The sequence below is a fragment of the Balaenoptera ricei genome, chromosome 3 (assembly GCF_028023285.1).
Source record: "Balaenoptera ricei isolate mBalRic1 chromosome 3, mBalRic1.hap2, whole genome shotgun sequence".
Taxonomy (NCBI): Eukaryota; Metazoa; Chordata; class Mammalia; order Artiodactyla; family Balaenopteridae; genus Balaenoptera; species Balaenoptera ricei.
The window spans coordinates 9258564-9274855 of NC_082641.1; the positions used below are offsets into that span (position 1 = coordinate 9258564).

A 16292-nucleotide genomic window follows, 5' to 3' on the forward strand; every position below is an offset into this window, starting at 1 on the left:
TGCGAACTAAAATATTTAAAAATATTTTTTTTACAACTATAATTTCCATTTTCTAACAAGGACATGCAGTTATAATACCAATTCCTGACAAATAAAGGAAGAGTTTAGATTATTTTTGCGCTCAAACTTGTGGACTGATTCAGAAAACACTTACAGCAATGTGACATTATTTTCTTGACAGAATTATGTCATTTCTTCCTCTGATCGCTCAACGTCTACTGTGGAAAACACTACGCCATAGCCACACAAATTAATTTATACCCATCAGTTATGACATAATTTATTAGCATCGAATAGCTGGAGGTATTTGATAATGTTGTTACTCTGTCAGCATCTAGGAGATTTTTTTGAATGTATTATTTTGGGAAAGGAAATACTTCTCAGCGTTTTGCATATATTTTGCATTAAGACCCACAGTAAAAATATATCTTAGACTCACAGACATACACACACACACACACACTCACATGTCTGACACCCCTTTTCCAAGACACTAAACCAAACTTTCCTTACTATGGGCGTTGTCATCATTCTAGTCTGTCCTATTCAATCTTTTAAATGCTGGTCAAAACCCTCTAAATTGACTTGACTACTCACTCATAGGTGGTCCCCATTTGGAAAACAAAACTGTACTAATCCAATCAGGCCATGGACTCCTGACTTCTATAAGAGATAGATAGACATAGGAGATTCTATAGGTAGGATGCATCTATTTCATAAAAATATAGAAATTCATTTTAATCACTTAGACTCAAAGGGCTACCTTACTAAAACATATAAGGGCAAAATATCAACTTTTGTATTTACGAGAAGAATACCTGAATTATAACCATGAGCACATAAAATCAACAATATGTTTGAGCAGGGTTAGTACCTGGGCCAAATCCAGGCCACCTCCTGTGTTTGTATGGCCTGCCAGCTAGAAATGGCTTTAACAGACAGGCAGTTACAATAAATTTGATGAGAGGGAACATTAAAATCTTGAAGTCCAATTACACGAAATGTTCTCTCCCCCAAATAAGCTCATTCTTATTGACAGACATCTATTAAAAAACATTATTATTAACATTTTATTATATTTTGGATTTCATTAATAATAATTTTGTAGAAATTTGTTTCCTCTCTTCTTATATAAGTATCTACATAATATTCTCGATTTGCCCCTTGGCCCACAAAGGCTAAAGTATTGACTATCTGACCCCTTTACAGAAACTTTGCTGACCCATGCATTAGAGTGTCATTTTTAAATTGTTATAATGATTTATATTAATACTAATCAGTATTAACTAAACAGTGATCTGACTGCAGCCTTAACCACACTCTGGTACCCAGGTGAGCACACAGGTGATAGATGCTCCAGGTTCATGACTAGTGCAGGAATTCCCCACCCTACCTCACCGCACTCCCCAGCTCCGGATGTGAAATTATCCCTTTGGTTCTAGGGAAAACCATTCCCCTGAAGAGGAGAATCTCTCTGTAGCCAAGGCAACTCAGACGCCTTTGTTAAAAATAACTTTGCTTTTGTTTTATTAAGATCCATAAGCTCAAAGGGAAACTGGGCTTTTCTTTCAATGAAATTACTTTTCGCCTAGTTCCGGAGATGTCACAGGAGGCGCACAGAGCTGCAGCAGGAGACGGTCTACTTAATAAGCATCTCAGTAAAAGGAGCACTTCCTGTCTCCTCACCATAGCAACTGCACTCTGGATAACTGCCACTTCTGGGTCCAGATAAATGGGGCTATTGAACAACCTCATGTTTATTACATTTAAGAAATTCTCATTTGTTTTCAGGTGGACATGAAGGAACATGGCTGAGCTCCCTCTGTGTACATTTTCCACTAGAAAAAAAAATTTTACTCCACCCTGATACACAGGAAGTTTCCCTGAAAAAGATGTGTTGCCCTTTTGGGTATTAAGGTTTTAAAATTTAGCACTGGACAAACACAATTTGAATAAATACAAAGATTTTCTGGGGAGTATTTACGTTTTCTGCTTTTAATTTTTGCCATGTTTTACCTTGTTTGCTCCTGTTTCTTTCTCTCCCTCTTTCCAACCATCATAAATACTTCTCTTTAGAACACGCTTAATGGAAAACCTTAAACAACGATCTTCATCAATATTCATCCCTTGTTTGCGTTTTAACTAGGGGGTGAGCCAAGGTGTACCTTACTGGCATGATCATTGATGGTTTTACTTATCCTGTGGACAATATTTTACAACTTCATGAAAATCTTAATTTTCACATGACATATTAATCAAAGCCTTGTTTTTAAGGCCTTTGGGTTTATTTATGTGTGGCAATTTGCATGTCTGCTTTGGGTCCTTATTAAATTGTTGTTGGTTGTATGTCTGTTTTAACAATACATAATAACTTTTTCTTATAAAACTACTATGTTGTTAAATCCCCATTTCATGTGAACAGACAGTGAGGTTCATCAGTAAAAATGCTAGAGAAAACTATGCATGAAAAACACATCCTCAATGTCAAATTACAAACATCTTTTGGAAAGTAATTTGAAAACCAACATTCAGAAACAAATAAAACTATTTCCACAAAAAAAGCTAGTTGATATAAAAAAAAAGCAACAGAACATGTTAAAAATTTCCCTGGAACAAGATTTGTTCAAGATTTATTTAGCACAGTCTTGGCACATAGATTAAATTAAATATGATCCCTCTGGAAATAGATTCTAAACTCAAATAATCAAGTCTAATAATTAATGATTATTTTCTCCCTGCATAAAATGCTATAGCTCATTTTTGCCCTTAAGCCTCTGATAAAAATAGTGTTTCTTTTTTTTTTTCTTTTTCCAAGCAAAGGTTGTTTTTGTTGTTGAACAAAGAGTTGGTTTTCAGTGACAGAATTAGGCAGATTTAGAACTACAGATGTACAAGAAAGTTCTAAAAAAAAAAAAAACTAAAAAATTTTTTGTTAATAAATAGCTAATGCAAATCTCAAAAATCTTTGTATTGAAATAAAAACAGTACCTGTTGGGCTTAACTGGCATTTGGACCTTGTAGGGCGTTTCACCAGTTTTAGCCATCTCATGATACAGGATTTGAAGGTGAGGTGAAAGGACCGACTCGCACACTCTTTACCTGAATAAATGTACCCTGGTGAGAGAAGGGTGGGACCAGGTGTGCTCAACAGGGCTTCTAAGTGCCTGTCACTGTCGCAAGGGCTTTATGTATAAATCCCTCCATTTAATCCTCACACAACTCTATGAGGGAGGCGCTAATATCATCCCCACTTTACAGACGGGGAAACTGAGGCACATAGGAAACGACCCAAGGTCACAGAGCAAGCAAGCAGCACAGACGGGTTTCAAATCCTGGCATCTTGTGCCAGAGGCGGGTGCTCTCAACACCCTCACAGCCCCATCTCTTGATCAGCACTCAGGTTCACGGGTGGGTAAGTGGTGAAGTCAGAACAGGAACAAAACTGACCTCTGCTCTGCCTTCACACTCCAAATCCTGCCTTTGTTGGTTCCTAGCTGTGCGCTGGGCCGTGTCCTGGACACATCCTGGTTCTCAGTCACTTCGACAATGAGACAGGACAGACTCAATCCATCTCCCTGAGTTGCTCTGATAATGAATGAAATTCCAGGGCGAGAGCACTTTTCATCAAGTAGATGCTTAATAAACATCATTCCCTCCCCCTTACACCACACATCTTAAACGTCTCTCTGTTCCCAGCTTATTCACAAACTCCTACAGCTTAACGTTCAAGGGAAACAATCATCTGAAACAAGCAGAACTGAAGTTCGACATGACTTCAAATTAATCAGGATTCTATTTTGTGCCAATCCGTGGAGAATGTGCTGAACAAAATACATTTCTTCAAAAGACATTCTCCTAACTGTGTTTTCTAGTCGATTTACTGTCAGCAAGAGAAACATATAATTTGCAGATTGCTGAATATCTGATTTTAATTCCCAAGTCATCCATTCCTTACACATGATCTAGAAAATACAATTAAAGAATGGACTTAGTTGTTTCTTTGAAACTGAAAACTACTTTATTTATTTATATAGTTATTTTTTTTAACTGATGCAACTCTCCAGAACACAAAATAACAATGAACGCAAGAAATAAATCACATCTCAAATTACAAAACGACACATAGTGAGTTGCAAAGGGGCCCCTGAAAAGATATGCCCAAGTCTTAACCTTCAGTACCTATGAATGTGACTTTATTTGAAATAGGGTCCTTGGAGACGTATTTAAGGGTCTCAACACAAAACCATCTTGGATTTAGAGTGGGCCCTCAGTCCAATGACTGGTGTCCTCATAAGGGAAAAGAGAGGAATTTGAGACAGACACACAGGGAAGAAGGTGACGTGAAGACAGAGGCTGAGATGGGAGGGATGCAGCCCCAAGCCAAGCAGCCCCTGGAGCCTCCAGGATCTGGAAGAGGAGAGGAAGGACCCTCCCCTAGAGCCTTCGGAAGGAGTGTGGCCCTGCTGACACCGTGGTTTCAGATTTATGGATTCCAGAGTTGTGAGAGAATATAGTTCTCTCAGCTCTCGGGTAACTTGTTATGGCAGCCCTATGAAACAAATACACTATATTTTTGAAGAGAAAAAGAAAACCACGGAATGAAAATATTCTTTAATGTACAGAACTACTTGAAAGTGCCCCTTGCCTTTTTTTCCTCCCCTGGAGCAGTGGGAGAAAAGATTTAAACAATAATCCTAAGAGCATAATCTAAGCATACAACTCAACAGGTATGCTGGTTCTCTAACATTCTTTAAGAAAACGTAAGCATTTAAAACTATCGTTTTTATTATGAGCAACAGAAATTACTGGGGTTTTTTTCTTTTTCTGCTTTTATAGTTTCCCTCTTTAAGGAAGAATAAATAATTGACTTAAAAAATAAAACGTGTTGAACTCATGTGTTAATTAAAAAAAGAAAAGAACCGTAGAACAGCTTGAGTCCCAGAAACCGCAAGGGCCAGTTTCCAGGTACTGCTGTGGTCGGCCGTGGTGTAGCTGCTCTGGGCCTTTCTGCTTCAAAGCTGTTGCACTTGGGAGATGGCAGCTCCCCTGTGCTCCCTCCGCCCTGGACACCCAACCTCAGCCTCAGCCGTGCTGCCCTCCCCCTCAGTGGACCTCCACATCTGCACCTGTGCCGAAAGGCTGTCCTCGCTTCCCTGCGTCCCTCCCGGTTCACCGCTTTGCTTGCTAATTTCCCCTCCACTCCAGCGCCTCTGTTCTGCCCCAGCATCTTCTCAACACGGCCCCGCATCGTCCGCCGGCCCCTTCAACCATCATGTGCCCCTTAATTTCTCATCAGCTCAGTTCTCTCGGTGCCACTCCACCTGGACATCTCCGTCAGTGGTCTCAGGGGACCGGCAAACCCAGGGCTTCTGTGCACTTGCCATTCTACTCAACCTCTTCGCAACACGGATGAGCTTTCCTTCCATCAGTGTCCGCACTTGAACCATCCTTGTCTCCCTCTCCCCTCTGACTACTCGCTGGGCTTCCTTCACAGGTTCTGTTTCTTTTTCTGTCATTCATTTATCCCACAAATATTCATGGAGCACCTATTATGTGCCAGGCAGGGAAACAAACAGAGAAAGAGTCCTTCCTCCATGGAGCTCACATCCTTTGGGCGAGGCGAGCAGTAGGGGAGACATGAAAGTACCTCCAATATTCCTACGTGCTAAAGAGAACGAACAGGAAATGAAATGGGGAAAGGGCTGCCATAAAAGCCAGTGTCCAGGGGAGCCTTTGATGAGGAGGTGACATCCGTGGAGATCTTACGTGGCTGCTGTCAGGAGAGGAGACGGGGGCGGGGGCACAGATTGAAGTAGGGAGGCCAGTTAGGAAGCTCAAGGTGTAAGCAGATGAGTCTACATACACCTTGGTCATGAAAGCCTCGAGCCTGGATGAGCTCATGGGGAAATGAATGAAGATGGACAGGGAAGACACCCAAGGGCTGTGCCTGGGCGGTGGGGGGGCCTTACACTGGTCATCCTACCTTCTCAATACACTGTCTTCTGGGACCTGACACTCTCCTGGTCACCTTCTTTCACAGGCCCTTTCTCTGCCTCCTTTGCTGGCCCTCTCTCATCGCTTGACCTCTAAATGGCGGCATCCCCAGGGCTCATTCCGGTTCTCTTCTTTTCTTTATCTTCACCCCCTGCCATGGTGCTCCCATCTCATCTCATGATTTTAATCAGACTAGGGGTAGATTAAACTGATGATGAAATTTGTTGGATAATTACACTGGGGGTAAAAACGGCATTGGATTATCTTGGGCATCTGAGAAAGTATGGTTGCTTGATTCCGTAAACAAATGACCCTTGGGTTTACACTGCCAATCCAGAACTATCTGTCTTCCAGAATTGGCTACTGGAGTCTCTGCGATTCTGCCCGCAGACGTTTATGTGACATTTCAAACTTAACGTGACCCAACGGTGACTGTGAAATTGCCTCCAGAACTGTTCCCCTCACCATCTCCGGCATCTCAGTGAATGACAGCCCCAATCTCGCAGCCACCTGGGCCTAAAGCCTGCTTTGAGATGCCAGCCAAGTCTGTCTCCTCTACCTTCAAAATATACCTGTAACCTGAGCACTCCTTACCCCCAGCCCTGCACCACACTGGCCTAAGCCACTGCCATCCCTACCCCAGATTTCTGCAGCGGCCTCCTCAACAGCAAGCTTCCCTGCTTCGAATCTTCCCCCTAGAGTCTACTTTCAAGGTAGTCAGAGCGATCCACCCCAGAGCTAAGTAAGGTCCTGCCCTTCTGGTGCTCAATCCCTTTGGTGCCTCATCTCACATGGAGGAAGAGACCCAGCCACACTCAGTTTAAAAGTCTGGTGTCTTCTATTATGTAACTTATATCTGCTTTCCCCTCCCCCTCATCTCTATAAGCAGCACTTACTGTAAATTTCAGATACTTACAATCGAGAAATACCTTACTGCATATGGAGAGGGATACACAGAGGCCAGCCAGTATTAATACCAATGTACTAAAAGCAGACCAGTACCATGGGTGGAATAATAGATGTCTTAGTCTACTTGGGCTGCCTTAACAAAGGACCACAGACTCAGTGACTTAAACAGCAGACATAATTTGTCACAGTTCTGGAGGCTGGGAAGTCTAAGGTCAGGGTGCCAGCCTGACTGGGTTCTGGTGAGGGCTCTCTTCCTGGCTTGCAGACGGCAGCCTTCTCACTGCATCCTCACAGCGGGGGGAGAGAGAGAGCTCTGGTGTCTCTTCCTCTTTTACAAAGACACCTGTTCCATCAGACCAGGGCTCTACCTTATGACCTCATTTAACCTAATTGCCTCTTCAAAGGCTCTATCTCCAAATACAGTCACATGCAGGGGGGTTTAGGTTTCAACATATACATTCGGGGAGACACGATTCAGTCCACAGGTTAAAGTGTCTACTTGCATGTTTCTCTCTTACACACTGCGTTACAATCACCAAATGCTTTCAGTTGTGTCCCTTGGGTCTCTTCCTTCCCCACAGTTTTTCTCTGAAGGTTTCATTCTGCCCCAGCCCTGAATATTCTATTAACCAGCCCAGTCTCCTCCTCCTGCAGACCCCCAGCCCCCTTCAATTGTGTGTCTTCAACTCCCAGGACACAGCAATGAGCAAACAGGAATGGATGTGGATGGCGCTGGCTGGAGAAAGGTTCACTCCTGACCCAGGTTGGGAGCAGGTGAAACAGCTCTGTGTTACCCAGAGAGTGGTGGCCAACAAGTAACAAGAATATCAGGATTTATCATCTTTGAAATAGTACCTACCGATTCCCACATGTGAAATCCTCAAGATAAATCAGAATTAATGAACGTGTAGCCAGTTGACTGCAAACAACATTGTATCAAACATTTTATCTCTTTAGCCTTTTAATAGCAGCTCTTTGCTCCTTGGGGCAAATGTTTTCTTCACCTTTCAGAAATAATTACCCAAGCCCAGTGAATTCCCAAGGAGATAAGTTCAGTGAGGGAAAGGAAAGGTCATGTATGTTTACATTACTGACTAGAAGAGGTCTGGGTAAGCCACGTGTTAGGAGAAGTTCAGAAAATCCACCAGCTTTTATAAAATGTTCCCTTTAACTGACTGACGTTGTTACCCCATGAAAGGTGTTAGTGCTACTGAAATCATTCAATCATAGGAAACACATCCATGAAGCAACAGGAAACGAATGGCCAATAGCAAACACTTGAAGGATTGTACAAATAAAGTCAAACCTTGGAGACTGAATCTATTTTCCTATCGTGTGTATTAGTTTGCAAGAGCCGCCGTAACAAAATACCACAGGCTTAAAAAATGAGCATTTGTTTTCCCACAGTTCTAGAGGCTGGAAGTCCAGCCAAGACCAAGGTGTCAGCAGATCTGGCTTCTTCTTCTTCTTCTTTTTAAATTGAGGTAACACTGGTTTATGTAAGTTTATGTTTACCTTATAATTTGACTTCTGGTCACACTACAGCATGCTCAGCACCAAAAACTACGCAATGCTTCATGAATTTGCAAGGGTACCCTTGCCCAAGGGCCACGCTAATCTCTGTATCCTTCCAATTTTAGTATCTATGCTGCTGAAGCGAACACAGGGTTGGTTTCTTCTGAGGCCCCTCTCCTTGGCTTGTAGATAGACGTCTTCTCTCTGCGTCCTTACACGGCCTTTCTTCTGGGTCTGTGCATCCCTGGTGTTTCATGTTCAAATTTCCTCTTCTTATAAGAACACCGATCCTACTGGATTAGAGCCCACCTTAATGACCTCATTTAAACTTAATCACTTCTCAAAGACCCTATGTCCAAATGCAGTCACATTCTGAGATCCTGGGGGCAGTACGTCCTCAAAGCATGAATTTGGGGGGACACAATTCAGCCCATAACATAGTGCCTAACAAATACTCCAACACTCAGTAGTTTGAAACAACAATCATTTATTCTGCTGACAAATCTAATTGGACAGGGCTCAGCAGGGACAGATCATTTCTGCTCCAGGCTGTGTAATGTGGGGAGACTCAGCTGGGGTTGGAGAATCCGCTCTTCAGATGGTTCATGACCACGGCCGACAAGCTGGTGGGGTTGGCTGTGAGCTGGGCACTCAGCATGGGGCGGGGGTTATGGGCTAGGGAGCTCCGTCCCAGCAGCAGCAGCAGTCAACGTTCTTGGATGCTCAAGAGGTGGCAAGTCAAGCCTTCTGTCTGATGTTTCCAACCTTTCTACACCAACACCCAGCGGGGTGACGGGCACGAAGCAGATATTAAACAAATACTGAATTGTTTTTGTTTTTTAATAGACTTTGTTTTTTAGAGAGTTTTAGGTTCATTAGCAAAACTGAGTGGAAGGTACAGAGATTTCCTCTACGACCCCTGCCCCCACCCCTGCATAGCATCTCTGGTTATCAACATCCCCTCCAGAGTGGCAGCATTTGTTACAAACGTTGAGCCAATGCTGACACATCATAATCACCCAAAGTCCACAGTTTACACCCGGGTTCACTCTTGATGACGTACAACCTATGGGTTTCGACAAATGCATAGTGACATGTACCCACCATTAAAGTATCATACCAAGTAGTTTCAGAGCCCTAAAAATACTGATTTTTAAATCACCAAAGAAGGTATATTAATAGGGAGACTCAAGAGGGTTGGGCATTGGTATACTACTCTCCCTTCTAGAAAGAAATACCTGATGTGGGGAATGTTATGAGCCAGAGAATCATGTGTCCTTTCAAAAAGCACTCTTTTAAAAGCACCTGTTAAAAAGTGGTGGACTGTCATACAGAGTGAAGTAAGTCAGAAAGAGAAAAACAAATATGGTATATTAATGCATATATGTGGAATCTAGAAAAATGGTATAGATGATCTTATTTGCAAAGCAGAAATAGAGACACAGACGTAGAGAAAAAATGTATGGACACCAAGGGGGGAAAGGAGGAGGGTGGGATGAATTGGGAGATTGGGATTGACATATATACACTACTGATACTATGTATAAAATAGATAATTAATGAGAACTGACTGTATAGCTCAGGGAAAACTCTACTCAATGCTCTGTGGTGACCTAAATGGGAAGGAAATCCAAAAAAGAGGGGAGACAGATATATATATATATATACTTATATATATATATATATATATATATATATATACTTTGCTGTACAGTACAAACTAGCACAACACTGTAAAGCAACTATACTCCAATAAAAATTAATTAAAAAATAAAATAGATAAATAATAAGGACCTACTGTATAGCACAGGGAACTCTACTCAATACTCTTTAATGACCTATATCAGAAAAAAAATCTAAGAAAGAGTGGATGTATGTATATGTATAACTGATTCACTTTGCTATACACCTGAAACTAACACAACACTGTAAATCAACTATACTCCAATAAAAATTATATAAAAAAATGAAAAAAAAATGGTTCTAATAAGCTTCAAGCCCCCACTGTGGTCTTGGTTTATGGAAGACCAGTAGTGACCACCTGAAGTCAGCACTCCCAGGCGCCCACTTTTATGGTATGACTGTTGTGTCTTCCAAGGTGCTAGGAATCAACATTGACTTAGGGCACCCAGGTGGGTGTGACTTAATCTCTTTTTGAATCGGTTAATTGTGATAAAAAGTAGACTTTCATGAGTAGTGGACTTGCATTTAACACTTATAGAACAATGAACCATGAGTAAATGTAATACGGACACACTATTACTTTTTAATTGCTATATAGATTTAACTACAACCTTAACTAACAACAATTAATATCCCTGCTACTGTGCCCTCCAAGTACTAATATATCTTTGCCACAGAACTTTTACTCACAACTCAGGAAACTCATGTTAAAACTTGTTGCAATCTAGCATTTTTTTCTCCTCAGATCTTTGTAAGATGAAAGAGTGAAAAATGAAGTCCCTGGAGCCAACCTAACAAGCTCACCTGATTTAATCTTCAATGGCTAGTCTTAAAATTCTCCAAAAATGTGGTTACCTTTACAATTTTCTTCTTTTTTCCACAGTCTCTTAGTAATTTCCCACCCGCTGACCTCCTCATCCACTCCTTGGCTATAAATACCCACTATTTCTTGGATTCAGGATTGAGCTCAGGTCTATATTGGGGTCTCCTTGCCCCTGTTGCAATAATTCCTGAATAAAATCTGGTTTTGCCACTTTAACTGTTGTCCAGCTCTGGTTCCCTTTGACAGGCCCCAGTCTAAAAGTTTTCCTGAACAAGAACAGAGGAAGACCAAAGCTCACAGGTACATCTGATGTCTGACTCTTGGTAGATCTCACCTATGCTTATTAACCCTCCCACCTGCCATGTACATCTCCCCTCTGCCCACCCACCGAATTAGGGAGGAATGCCTTCTATTTGGTGAGCAGTTTTGCAGTTACAGACTTCACATATCTGTATCCTCTGAATTTCACATTCCTTTGAAAAAGAAATGACTATTCTTGCTAGTATTTCCTTTTGTTGTTCAAGCATGTGGCAGAAGAAAAGAATTAAACTGGGCCTAAAAACAACGACGGAAGTATAAGGTGGCCATTGGTATGTATGGATTAAATCAAAAGACACTATCTTAGAATTCGTTTGTAATGGTTAGAATTGGAAAGTCACATAATGGGTAATAAGTTTTTTAGTCTCTGATTCTGTTACCAAATAAAATCTATATGGCTTGTAATGCTCCTCTAGTATGCTTTTTTTCCTTTGCAATGTATTCTTATGCGTATCATTATTATTTAATTTTTGGATGACTTGTATTGTCCATCCTTGAATTTTAGGAAATATTGGAAATATTAGGACATTTAAGAACTTTAGGAAATACTGAAAGGTAGGTGCTTCAGAGCATTAGGGAAGAACACAGCTTACACCCTTTGTGCAATGTAAGCTCACAGCCACTTTGGGTTTCAAAAGACAGTTTTTGAAGTGGATACACTAGTCTGACAGCCAGAGTGCATTCACTGGAAGAAGAGACAGAAAAAAAAGACTTTTGGAATGCTAAACAAAAACTTGGCTTTGTAAATCAAACACAAGCCTGGTTTAGAGAGGTTACTGAGAGCCACAGAACCGGGAGGAACACAAGTTGACATCATGCCAGGAAGAGACCAGAACTCTCTCTGGACCAGGACAAAGAGTTCTAGAAAAGACTAGAGGAGAAAACCGGGAGGATATGGCTGCTAGTGTGAGGTGCTAGACCATACTTTCTGCCCCTTAGGTTTAGGGACCCCAAAAGAGGGGGATTTTCCCCTCTGCCCTCCAGGGAGTAGTAGGCAGGTGGCCATTCTCCAAGGACGGGGCATGACAGCATTAGAACTGGTGCCTTTGAGCAGGGGGGCCTGAGATAAAGCTCCCTCCTCTTGATCCATCCCTCCCCTCCCCTCCCCTCCCAACCTGGGTCCTCAGTAGTTCTTATGAGCCCTGGGGTCTCTCCTGCTGCCCACAGGAATGAAGAAGGTAGCTGGGAACTGAAAGCTGGGGTGTATTTCTGGGAGTGGGAGGGGAGGCAGACCTGTACATATATGTTAAACACAACGTGGTTTTAAAAATCTTTACGAATACACACCATGATGTAAGTGTTAATAAGAGAGCATAGGTGGATGCCGATAAATAATGTGATGCCACATTATAAAGTCAGAGGTAATATTACAAATCAGAGGGGGCAAAGGTGCCGGAAAAATAAGGGCCCTTCCAGAAACTGATATTAATATGAAAAATAAAATAAAATTAGATCCCTACTTCACGCCATACACAACAATAAGTTCAAGATCCATTAAAGAACAAATCTGAAGAATTAAATCTTAAATATTTTAATAAGAAAATAAAGAATGATACTATGAACTTAGCTGAGGGGAGGATTTCTTAGAGATAGGAAGAACAAAATATGAATACATTAAAATTTAAAAGCAAAAAAAAAACCCATTAAGAGACATGTCATAAGTTGGGAGAATATATTAGAATCAAGATAACAGCAAGAATGTATAAATATCTCCTATTTTTATTAATAATGGCTTTCCTTTACTGAACACCAAGCCCATTTAAGTACTGTACGTGTTGTAATTTATTAAGAACATACAACTCTAACAAGGTAGATAATTGTATTAGTCTCATTTTAAAGATTATAACTACAGACAATCAAGATTAAATTTGTACAAGAGCGCACAATTAGAGGTGTGGGATCTACACCCAGGTGGTAGTCTCATCTAAAAAATACCTTCAGGTGCTGCTTCCAGCACCCTCACTCTTAATCCAATAGTAAAATGGGAAAGGGTGTGAACAGGCAATTCTCAGACAGCTACCAACTCTGAAGATGCTAAACTTCAGGGATAACTGAGGAAATGCAAATTGAAACAACAGACCCATCAAATGGGCAAAGATTTAAAAGGCTGACAATACCAAGAGTTGGCACATATGGGGTAAAACAGGAACTGCTGCTAACTGATAGTGAGAGTGTCAACTGGCACAACCATTTCAGACGACAAATGAAAGGGAGCTCTTAAATTTGAAGATGCACATCCCTCTGGTCCAACAATTTCAATGCCCCACATTTGTCCAAGGACACACATACAAGGACAGTCTTTACTTGCTAAATGTTCACCAAGAAGAGTGTGGAAACCATCTAAATATCTATCAATCAGAGAACAGATAAATACATTGCAGTCTACGCATGCCATGGAATACGACACAGCAGAAAAAAATGCATGAAGTATGTATACATACATTTATGTGGATAAATCTCAACAAGGTTGAGTCAAAAACGCAAGGTTTAGGTGGATCTGTACATCCATATCTATATCTATGGTTTAGGTAGATCTATACATCCATATCTGTATCTATGGTTTAGGTAGATCTATACATCCATATCTATATCTATGGTTTAGGTAGATCTATACATCCATATCTATATCTATGGTTTAGGTAGATCTATACATCCATATCTATATCTATGTAGTATGATGTTGTTATGGTTAATTTCATGTGTCAACATGATACTCAGATATTTGGCTAAACATTATCCCAGATGTTTCTGTGAAGGTATTTTTTAGATGAGACTAACTTTCAATTCAGCAGACTTTGAACAAAGCAGATTGCTCTCCATAATCTGGGTGGGCCTCATCAAATCAGCTGAAGGTCTGAAAAGAAAAAGATTGACTTTCTGGGAAGGAGAGGGAATTCTACCAGCAGACTGCCTTTGAACTCAGATCACAACTCTTCCCTGGGTCTCCAGCCTGATGACCTACCCTGCAGATTTTGGATTTGCCCACACTTCACAATTACATGAGCCAATTCCTGAAATAAATCTCTCTTTATCTATACATCCTGTTGGCTCTGTTTCTTTGGAGAAGCCTGACTCATAGAGATGATGATATAAATGTCACAAATGCACAAAGCAGTTTATGGACACACATAAGTGAATGACATTCCTAGGGCTGTACGGTGATGTCCTGCTTATTTCTCAGTGTAATAAAGAGTGGGCCATACACAACCTTCATGGCACTGCAGAGGATGGTTTAAAATTCCCATTAACATGCAAGAAGTGCTGGGGGACAGACAATTCCGAGAGTTGCATTTCAGGTGAGTTTCATTTTTCAGGAAAGTGAATATGCCTCATTTTCCAGCATGAGACTAAGATGACTTGATTTTCCTCAATTATAATTTAAATCACTGGACCAGTTCTAAAAACTGTACTGAAGTGTTATATCAGAATAAAAACTTCACATCAATCGATACAGTCAGTGCAAATTACCCATTTTCCTGGGCTGTCGTTTGTATTTTTATTTTTATTTTGTAACAGAAAATAATTTACCTGCCAATGTGTATTATACTTTACAATGTGTTTTTTCATTATGAATTAGAGAAAAATATGCTGTGCTGGTTTCTGGACCATGTCAGACATCATTCAGGTATGACACAAATAATTCAATGCATTCTAAGTTATTATGTTACTGTAAGCAAGATTCATGGCTGCAGGTCATTTCTCTTTTTGCATGAAACATTATGCCAATATTTTAAGGTGATGTGGCATGGGAACCACCTGCTGTATATTTAAAGCCCTATGAGATCAGAATTCCAAAAGAAACACAAATACTAAGTGACACTGATATATTAAAAATCATCTACAGTCATGTTCTTGTTTTTATATAGAAACAGCTCATAAAATGTTTTCTAGTGTGCCTTCAAGAAATTTCTTTAAAGATGACTCAGGAAAAAGAATTGCTATTTAATTTTAACACTATGTCAATTATGCAAATAAAATTCTAATTAAAATCCTTGTGATGTAAATCAGTCCTTCTTTGTATGTTGTACGTGTGTATGTGTGTTAATTATTATACAGGCTGTCAGCCATCAGATACTTATTAAGTTTACATGAACCTATAGAATGGGCTTGGCTGTATACAGCTCTTTTGACATATCTAGTTCTGCCTGCCATAAGCATTGGGCAAATTAATGGTGATAGCCTAATATTTAAGGTACCATGGAGGTAGGCTAATTGATGCTCATTAGGGAAATGAAATATCCTGGAAGGCAGGAAGGAACTGAGGGGTAAGAACTAACTTTTTTAAAAAGAGTCAGAAACAGTGGATAGGGCAATTTGGACATTATCATATTTCAGGTTGATTATACGCGATTGTACAATGAAAAATATATAAATCTACAGCAACTTCTATGCTGTAAGATATAAGGGTTCCTTGGGGGGTGTTCGGGACATTGTAACTTCAGACGCTGCTAAATGTGGAAACCCCAGCAAAGCAAGTATGTCCATTTCGGTCCCTACTACTTGCCTGGCCCTGTGCTAGGTTCTGGGAACACCACTAAATAAGACACAGACAGGGCTTTAAAGCAGGATGCTTGCCTGGCAGGGACAGAAGCAGTAAGCCAGAAAGTGTAGTACAGAGTGTGTTGGGCTATAAGGGGCACCTCATCCAGGCTGAGAATCAAGGAGAGCTTCCTGGAAGAGATGGTATTTGAGCACAGTTCTAAATGTCACGGTTGTTGACAAAGAGGGGGCAGGAAGGCATTTCACAAAGAGAAGCAGCGTTGCCTAAAGGCTCCTAAATGAGAGACAGCGGGTTCACTGAGGGGATTGATATCGATCGTCTGTGGGTGTAGCTTAGCGCTGCAGTAGAGGGGTGTTAATAAAAGAGAAGGCTGCAACGAGAAACAGGAATAAGATCATGACTGAGCTTGTTGCCCACCAAACAGAGGATTTTACGTTGAAAATTCTCCTATTTATAAATGAATTTGCAAGGCAGCAATGGCTCTTGGGTGGTAGAGAAGTAACACCTGGTTTCAGGCTCCCAAGTTGCCACCCTCATCGTGTAGGAAGA

The 16292-nt window shown here is 40.9% G+C and overlaps 1 protein-coding gene and 1 non-coding gene across 6 annotated transcripts in view; both read right to left on the bottom strand.

Moving 5' to 3' along the window:
• The window catches only part of CTNND2 (catenin delta 2), a 938382-nt gene that overhangs the window by 305459 nt on the left and 616631 nt on the right, over positions 1-16292 (bottom strand). The window lies entirely within an intron of this gene.
• On the bottom strand, positions 8463-8567 carry LOC132364190 (U6 spliceosomal RNA). The gene has a single exon (XR_009502741.1). It is a non-coding gene; the product is annotated as a U6 spliceosomal RNA (small nuclear RNA).